Source organism: Spea bombifrons, chromosome 1 (genome assembly GCF_027358695.1).
Source record: "Spea bombifrons isolate aSpeBom1 chromosome 1, aSpeBom1.2.pri, whole genome shotgun sequence".
In the NCBI taxonomy this organism is placed as follows: domain Eukaryota; kingdom Metazoa; phylum Chordata; class Amphibia; order Anura; family Pelobatidae; genus Spea; species Spea bombifrons.
Window position 1 is genome coordinate 137733022 of NC_071087.1, and position 10097 is coordinate 137743118.

Below are 10097 nucleotides of genomic sequence, written 5' to 3' on the forward strand. Positions count from 1 at the left end.
CTAAAATGTTGCACGTGGAACCCTTTTTTTTTTTCTTATCAGATGCTATTAAAAGTGATACAGAGATGTTTTTAGGTAAGAAAAGTTCAGACATTTTTGTTACTGCACAAAAACATGGAACATGATTCATTGTTGAATTCGATCTCACAAAAGAAGCTTGTTTTGCACAGACTGAAACATCAAAATAGTTATTTCACAGCTGACATGTTTGCAAGAAATGTAAAAGTTGGGCAGCTGCCTAAAAAAATATAGTTATAGGGAGTAAAATCTGCTGACCAAAACCATAGATCTTTCTAGTCTTTTGAAATCCACTGACAAACAAAAAAATGTATTTTTGCATTTCACTTCATTTAGCATGAAACATTAAGTGAAATGGAGAGACTCGGCTAAGGTATATAGAAAAATATGTAGCAAATTATAATCAATGTTAACTCAAAATACAATGTATGATTGTCTCTGGCACACTAACCAAACAAGCCAACAATTACTGCATGTAATAGATGTAGTGTGTTTTCTGGTTCCATAAACAACCCCCATTGGATAATCTCAAAATAGAGCGTTAGTAAAGCAGTGTGTTATTTTTGGGATATAGTATTTGGCAAAAAATTAAATTAGAAATAAGAAAAAATAGATTAAATCCAGGAAAATGAACCTTTATTTTATTTACCCCCATAGTAAAATGGGAATGAATAAAAACAAAAATAAAATTTGCATGATAAAAAGAAACTAAGAAATTAGTCCAACTGCAAAATGAACTAGCAATAGATACATAGATAAATAGACTGATACATAGACATTATAAACATCAAATATATATATAAAAAAGTGTTATAATGGGAAGGCTATATGGCCAATGTGTATAGAGTAAAAAATGGTTTCATTTTTAAAAATCAGGTCATGTCATAGTTGGCATGATTCTCGCAACACACATCTCTCAAAAATACTGATGGTAGCATGTATCATCAACATTTAATAATCCTAGCTCAGAACAACAGTCTATACCCAAACTAAAGACACTGTTTGAAGTCTAAAACATGCTAAGGATCATCCACAGGATAAGTCGGGACTCTAAAATAGGACTGAAGTTCCTGCGTCCCTCTTTCTTTCGTTGATGTTCTTCTTTTCTAGGCATTTAGAATATTTTATGGGTATGAGTGTGTGTTACAAAGTTCTAAACAATGCGTTTAAAATAGCAGGGAATGGGTTTAGAAATTCTATTGTGTAAATAGGACACATCCTTCCTCTTCTATATGCCTTATTCAGTTGCGTAAATAGAAATCAGCTGGCCACAAGTCACATAAAATGACACTGTTTCATCCAGCCACACTTCTAAGCTCACCTTGTAAAACAAATGTGTTGGGGGATATGATGCTGTCAAGAACTAAGGTATAGCATTCACTATTAACATATAGGAGGTGTTCTGAGAGAAGTATAAATGAAATGACTCCACCAATCTGCCAACTTGGTGATGGACACCCAAGGATGCACTTTTATGAAGCAATAATTCTCCTTTCACCATAAGCCATGATGTCATCCATTAAAAATGTTATGAAGGAGAAAAAGCGAACCACGGGCATCATAATTTAAATCAGGATCTTTGTCCATAGCCTATTAAAGAATTGGTTGTTAAAGGGGAAGTCCAATTGAAACACAGATCTTTTTCTTTAAGCTGTTAATAAAGTACTATATGAAAATAAATAAAATAGAAAAATTATATATTTTTAGGAGTTAGAATTTTGGTGGAATTTACAGTTTACCATTGAAGAAAACTTGTATTTCATTTTGATCAAATTAACTTTCTTTATATGCAGAAATGGAGGGCACCACTGTTGTTAGTCATGATATTTTGGGTGACTTCCCATGCTCAAACACCACTTTGAGCAGATTCTTTATGGCAATGCTAACGAAATCTTTTTCTCCATAGACGTTAATTACTTAGGGTGTCTGGCTCAATGATTAACACCGAGCCATTCTATTGTATGATAAGGAGTCAATATCTTTGGGCTACTAAGTACACTGCTGTCTGAGGTTATTGTATGATCTAAAAAATATAACTGTTTTAAACAGAAAACAAAATATTTTGAAAACTATTTTTATAATAATTCCAAATATTATACTAATTATACTAATAAATAAAAACTGGACAGGACATGATGAAATTACATTAAATGTGAATTATAATAATAGCCATTTGTTACATTTCTTATGGGCGCAAAAATGTTCTGTTTTTAGCTCAGTTAGCAACAAAGCACATGGGGTTCAGTAACACTACATGAAACAAGGGACACGTGTAACATGTAATATGTATATTGTATATTTTATACCTTTTTATAGTAAATAATATGATACAATCTAAACAATGACATGTAAAGAAAGCCCTTCTTGTCCTAAAAAAAACCAATATATAACTTGTGTGGGTTCAGAAAACCAGAAAGAATAAAGTTACAGCTAAACACAAGCAGCGCAGAAATGTAAAAACAGCGATTGTCACGAAGGGGTTAAGATGTATGTCCTAGGTCTCTTGTGGTTACACTGGTTTTGCAGAGTACAATCAAATACATTCTCCCAGTAACATCAAGACTTTTATTTTGGAAGATGTTGAAAACTATTAGAGAGCGGGATGTCTGTGCATATGGGATCTTCATGCTTGCCTGATATCTCGCTTGCTTCAGTCATTTTCAATAACTCTTGAATGTATCAGATTAGCACTTTGTGATTGTAGCTTTATTCATCGGACGTTCCATTTCAAACATGGCCTCGGGGAAACATTTAGCTAACATATTAAAAGACTCATTTTGCATGTTAAATAATAAACAGTCAAGTCTTTCATTTTACATTTAAATGTACTCAGCCAAATTGTCAATGTCACCAGTCAGAAAATACTTATTGTGGCAGGCATCCAAAGAAATGAGCCAAAATACCTTCGGCCTTAATGTCACTACATATTTGTCCACACTTCAGATCATCTGCCACCTATCAATCTCTTTTCCTGGTACACTAACACAACTGCATGTATTTTTAAGCATGGGATCCCTAATATGATTTTCAGATAATTTAAGGTTTAAAGGGAATTTTTACTTTGTTAATAATTTGATCTTACTTATCCTAATGCTATACAAAATGAGAGTTTTTAGGTTAGCATTATCTGTGAGAAGAATGCATTATGGTATTAATAAGACTTGTGCAAATGGATCAAAAATTATTCGGACAACTTTTTTGTTTAGTTTTTGATCCATTTGTTTACAACAAATTTTGTTTCCTGCCCTTTTGGTCTTGACAAAGCTCAGAGGGCTCTTTCCGCTCGAAAATGACATTCATTGTCATTCACTCACACTCTCTCTCTCATTCACACTATCATGTTCTCTCATACTCCTTCATGCTCTCTCACACACTACTTTCTCCGCATTTACGTCTGCAATATTTTGGAATATTTTAGAAAACTTGGAGCTCTTTGCTTCATTTTTGTTTGTTTCGTTGGGGGTCCATACCTTACTTTTGGACTTTCGGATGAATTAACAAAATTGGCAAATTTCCTTAAACTTAAAATGTGTATGAATCCAAATGCTCACATTTAGTATTAATGATAAAGTGAACCTGTCATCTACATATACCTAGATGATGTGGCCAAAAATCATTAGGAAATTAAATAATTACTCCTGACTTTCCTTCCCCAGCAACTGAAGGACATGCATCCCTATACACCAGGGCCAGACTGAGGTTGGCTAGACAGCTCTGCTACTTAATGACATAAGTGTGGCTGACAGCTAGCTATGATGGGCTGCACATTACACGTTTATGCTAATGTCGTGTGAGGCTGGGAATAACCAGCAGGTAGCCCCACACTGCAGCACCCAATCTGCCACTGATCTGGTGCGTATGAAGCCATATTTGGCAGAGACCCACAGGTCATTTGCCTGGTGTGCAAGATGGCAAGTCTGGGCATGAATACATTTGTCTTTAAATAAAAAACATACCAAGAACTTCCCAGCATTGACTACCTGATGCTTCCCCTCTCCTGGTGTGTGGCTGCAAACGGGGTTTGGGGTATACCTGCAATTGGGTATAGGGTTAGCCCCAATTAGTGGGTGGAAGAGTGAACGGAATCTGGAGGGCATTGGAATCCTTTGGCCATTAGGTGGGGATGCCTAAAAGATAGTAACTGAGAAACAAGGGATAGTATAATAATGTTTAACTCAAACATATAAAACCAAATGAAACTTTAAAGGTGTTTAACTTAGACAAACCACTAGTGTTACCCTTGTTAGGAGGCAATGGCTTAGCAATTGTTCATTATCACACCTTAATCTAGTACGTTGTACACACTAAGGTTTTCATCTTCATTTCAGAGGAAGGCTTGGTCACTCTAATCCTTATCTGTTTATATATTTGTGACTGCTTTTAATATTTGTAGCCCCCTGACTTATGTCTGTAAATGAAACATTCCAGTTGCATGCTGGTCAGGTTTCCTTTGTAGCACTTGACACAACATTGGGCAACGGAAAGTTGCCCTGCTTTAGAGTTTTGCGTGTTCCTGGTTACTAAACAGACAGGTATGTTTTCATTTGCATCACTTTTAATTTTTCCATGCAAGGACTTGTGCGCTAATCTGGAAATCTATTCTTTAAGGCTTCACATACTACCGTCATTCTATACACTGTAATTGGGTTCAATTTATGTCTGGCAACTGACTTGGAAACCAATATTTTTCAGTCCGCTTCAAGGATTCAGGACTGGGGCTAATTACTTGCAAGGTATTCAAACTGTTTTATCATTCAGTATGAAAACCATGGCTGAAATTATGTGAATTGCATTAAGGAATATGCAAGACGGTCATACAAGGAAAAAGATATCCATCTATGAATCATTTCTTGGTTCTTGCGATTTTTGTATGAGTTCTAGGAAAATGAAAAAACTAATTTATTTGAAACATGCATAGGTTCAGAGGAAATACCTCCATAATTTCCTTAGTCCTTTACATTCATATTTCACTCATTATCTAGCAGAGTGTTCTTTAATACATATGGATTTTTCTTTCATAAATGAAATGAAAATCAAGCAATCACAATTTTGAGGATATTCATAGTGATATTATCCATTGATAGGCCTGTGGTAACAAAAAGGAGACAGAGATGGACTTGTGTTCTCCCTTTATGTGGCAGGTGAGCTTATGCTCTTTATACAAATTGTCTATTTTCATCCCACCCATCTATTCCTATAATTAAAATGCATTTTATAAAATGATTTCCCTGTGATTACATATTTAAAGTGATATAAACTATACCTTTATGTACTAGCCTTTTATTTTCATTTGTTCTATATTATTATTATTATATTATTATTTATTACTTTATAAAACGGCATCATATTCTAGCATGCTGTACAAATGGGTAAATGTGACATAACAAATAGTACGGAACAATAACTTTCTCGTACAGAAACAAAAGGTAAGGAAGACCCTGCTTAAATGAGCGTACACTCTAGAATATGGTTTGCATTATTGTTAATGACAACAGATTACAAAAAATTAGTTCTCAATTTCCAGGAAGATGATTAAAAAAAAATATATGGATATCATTCAGCAGTACAAGCAGATCTTTGAAAATGCGCTTTGAACTGGACAGACTACAGCAGAATTATCCCCAGACCACAATACGTGGGAGGTAACAGGAAGATTTTAAATAGTTTAATATGTTTAATTTTTGGGATTTGGCAATCTGGTGTTACTTCATGACTTAAAAAAGGAAAATATAAAAAGTGTAATCTTAGTTACATTTTAAAAAAGTATTTCTTTTTAATTAAGTAAACAATGTGATCATTTGATTACCACAGAAAGAATAATTCCAAAATGAGCAAGTAAATCATCCACATGGTAAAGATTCTGGAAGACAAACTCCCAGAGGTGTGAGCATTGCTGCTATGAAAACATAATTTCAAAACTTTCCACTTTTTTCACATTTTGCATTTATAGTTCTGGATTATTAAGGTCCACAAAAGATTGCTGATACTCAATTTTGTGGCATGTGTTTTAAAAATTACACTATATAAACAAAGGTATGTAGACACCTGACCGTCACACATATACTATATGAGCTTGTTGGCTATCCCACTCCCAAACAATGGGCATTTATATGGATTTTCCCCATCCCCTTTCCAGCTAAAACAGCTTCTGAGTGGAAGACTTTCCTCAAGAGTGTGTCTGTGGTCATTCATCCAGTAGAGCATTTGTGATGTTGGATGAGACTGTCTGGCTTGCAATCAGCTTTCCATTTCATCCAAAGGGTGTTCAGTTGGGTTGAGTTCAGGGCTTTGTTCAGTTCCCCCTCACCAAACTCATCCAACCATGTCTTTAGGACATTGGTTTGTGCACAGGGGCACCATCATGATGGAACAGAAAGGGTCTTCCCCAAACTGGTGCCACAAAGTTGGAAGCATACAGTTGTCTAAAATTTCTTGGTATGCTGTAGAATTAAAATTACCCTTCACTGGAACCTTGGGACTCAAGACCCGACAAATACCCCCAGACCATTATCCCATTAAAGTAGGCGCTATGCATTCTGGTAAGTAGTGTTTCCCTGGCATTCATCAAACTTCCAGATAGTGAAGTGTGATTCATCACTCCAGAGAACATGTTCTCGTTGCTCCAGAGTCCAGGGTGCGTTACCCCATTCCAGTCGACACTTGGCATTGCGCATAGTGATCTTCTTTGAATGAGCTGACCAAATAAACAGAATGACCTTTCTATAGACAGTATGAATATAGCAATTCAATCAGTCTAGCGGGAGAGGCAAGAGTTTCTTTTTTTGAGGCCTTTGCTTTCTCAATGGAGCAGCTTTTTTAGAGCTTTATGACAAATATGACTACATAATTCATCCTTTTGCATTGTCTCTGAAGGTCGTGACCTCCACAGAGGAAGTGAAGAGCAGGGAATAGGTTAAAATCCACGACAGGAGTCTGCCCCCATGATTCTTATATTGGCTGGTGGCCTGACTCCATTCTAATTTAGATGCCACAAGCAGTTGCCTAGGGCTTCTAGTATTACAGGAGGCCTTTTTTGTAATACTTCAAAGGCATTATTAAATAATAGTTATCATGTCCAAATAGAACATATTATGACGCTCCAATATTTTCAGGTCCAGAAGACATCTTTTCCACTTATTGCTATAAATGATGCGTCTTTGTTTGCAATAATACATAACGATGGTTAATACATCTGCACACAAAATTAATTATTTCAAGGAAGGCATACTTAATGCATTTTCCACCAAGCAGTAGTTTCTCAGGTGACAGATGCCATAATACCTTTTTGTGTGAGAACAAAGTGTGTTGGTTTTGTGCATCTGAAATCCATTTACATAAAACAGTTACTGTCCAGATGGATTATTTTATTAGTCTGTTTTCTGTTACCTGCAGGTATTTGGCAGTGAAGAAGTATGCAGCCATTCACGTGAACCTGGACAGGCTGGTTTGCAAGGCAAAACTATGAGTAATGTTTCAAATCATCAACCCACTTCAACAAAAGTGATAGACGCTGATGTGTTTTGCATTATATACAGCCGAGTTAAGTTACTTCCATCTAGGTCTTGCAATAATTGGAACATTGTGAGTTAGTTTGTAATCTGGAGTCAACTATCCAAGGCGAAATGTAAAAATTGCTCACTTTGTTCAAAGCTTATATTGCAGTAAAACAGCAATACAGATGGTTAAGATTCATGACACCTTATTAAGACCACTGTATAGCAAAAATCTTCATGGATTTCCCTGTTATTATTTATGTATTACAGACAATTTGACAACAGATAAAAACCATCAGACCTATCAAGTCTGTCCATTTAGCTGAATAAAGTATCAAAAGGGCCCAATCAGAACCCCGCAAAAAATGAAATAGAAGGCCCAACAAATTCACCTTTGCAACATCCTCTGTGAAGCAAGTGCTCCAAACAGAGCCAGGTTAACAGCGAAGCACACAAAGCAATTGCTGCCGGTCCTGGCATTCTGAGTAGCCTAAATGACATCACTCCTTGATCTCCTCTTGGCCTGTCAGAGAGACACAGTTATTCCTGTGGGCAGAGGGCCATCAGGCTCTTAGGGAAAATCACTCATCCCAACCCACCAAGAGACATAACCTGCCACCTGCCAGACTTTCGCCTAAAAGAAAACATTATGCAATGAGCTTGTGAGGTGGGGGCATGGCACTTAGATGGTCACCCAGTCTTTGTTTTCAATATTTCTCTGATCTCACCCTTTCCCCTAATAACGTGACAAAGATCTCAACTTATTTGGCAAGGACTATTTACCATGGGCTCCCCTTCGAGATTTGATGCTATAAAGGCCGCCCAAACTGGGAAATTCTCATGGTCAGACAGCCTATAACTGAAATACTATAAGCAGTTTAAAGAGACCTTGGGACCGTATTTTGTAAAATCTTTAAATTCAATCTTAGAAGGCAACAATATCCATAATTACACACTTGCAGGTAAAGACCCGGGTTATGTGGCAGTTACCTCCCCATCTCGCTCCTAAATACTGACCTTTATGTTTAAAAATGAACATAATGCTGTGTCTTCTATATCTGTTTCGAACCAACCATGTGCTTTTACTGATTATTGCCAAAAACTGTACATTGTCAATGATGCCTGACCTATGCTCTTAATCTTGCTGCATCATGTGAAGTAATATAAGATGTACCCATGGCTGTGTGCTATATTGTATCTTTTTTACACATGGTTATTCACTTAAAAAAGACTTAATTAATGGCAGAGGATACTTGCTGTTCTGGCTCTCCAAGGCTTAAAGAATCATCAGCTATAATCGTCAAAATAAAAAAACACAAAGGAATTAACAGTGAAACTGATAATCATTTTCAAAGTTTTGGCTTCAGGGTATTTTTATCAAAGGGGCTTATTTTCCATGTGTGATTAATAATGCACACTGTGTTAAATTCTTTGATGAGTGTGCTACATTAAATAACACAGTATCATGGGTTTTATGTAAAAATATGTGTATAAGTAATTGTAAAACGCATAGCTGTCACGTTTCAAACTTTATGCAAACACATTTTTTTCCACATCAGAAACCTTTTTATCTCAGGAATTCATTCATCTTTGAAGTCTCTAGAATTTGGTAGTGGAGGGACTGAAAATCAATGAAAGGGAGTATGATTTATTAATGTGTTTCAGAGGATATGTTAGTTGGATATTCAAAAGATTTAAAGGTTAACACAAGTTTATACCATCATATCTAAATATATGGGTAAAATATTTTGTTAGCTTGAACATCAGGAACATAGAATTTGATGGCAGATAAAAACTATTTGGCCCATCTAATCTACCTATTTCTTTCCTGATGTAATTGATTCAGATCCCTGTCAGTCCTTGGTCTAGTCCCATAGTGAGGATAGCTTCATATCTGTCCCATGCCTGTATAAATTCCCTCACTGAATTAGCCTCCACCACTTCTGCTGTTCCGTTTATCAATTACCCTCTCAGTAACTTGCAATGTGTCTATATCCTTCTGGAGATGGGGTCACCAGAACTGTACACAATATTCTAGGTTTCAGAACCATCTCCCTCTTCCTGCTTCTGGTACATCTCGCTATACAACCCAGCACCCAACTAGCTTTGTTGGGGGTGGTGCAATTAAACCTCCTCCCCATTAACCCCTGGACAGCAAGCTGCAACCAGACTGATGAGGAGCCAACAACCTCAAATATGTGCAAACAGGGAAAAGAAAAAATGTCGGTGCGCTAAGCTAGTCTCAGGCTCAAATAATACAAATGTGTAATATGAGGCCTACCAAACAGGTGTAAGTAGGTTCTCACCCTATTGAGAGTGTGCCTTGACGTGGCGGGTGAGCTTAATTATGCTTTGGCCAATTCATATAACCCAAACCTCTCATTTATATTATGTTTACATATTTGTTGCCAACTTTATTAGGGTAAGAAGCGCAGACAGTTTTTGTTTTTTGTATACATTGTACAGCCAATACACTGTTTCTTGCAGCATGCTTACACCTGTTTGGTAGGCCTCATATTACACATTTGTATTATTTGAGCTTGAGACTAGCTTAGCGCACCAACATTTTTTCTTTTCCCTGTTTCT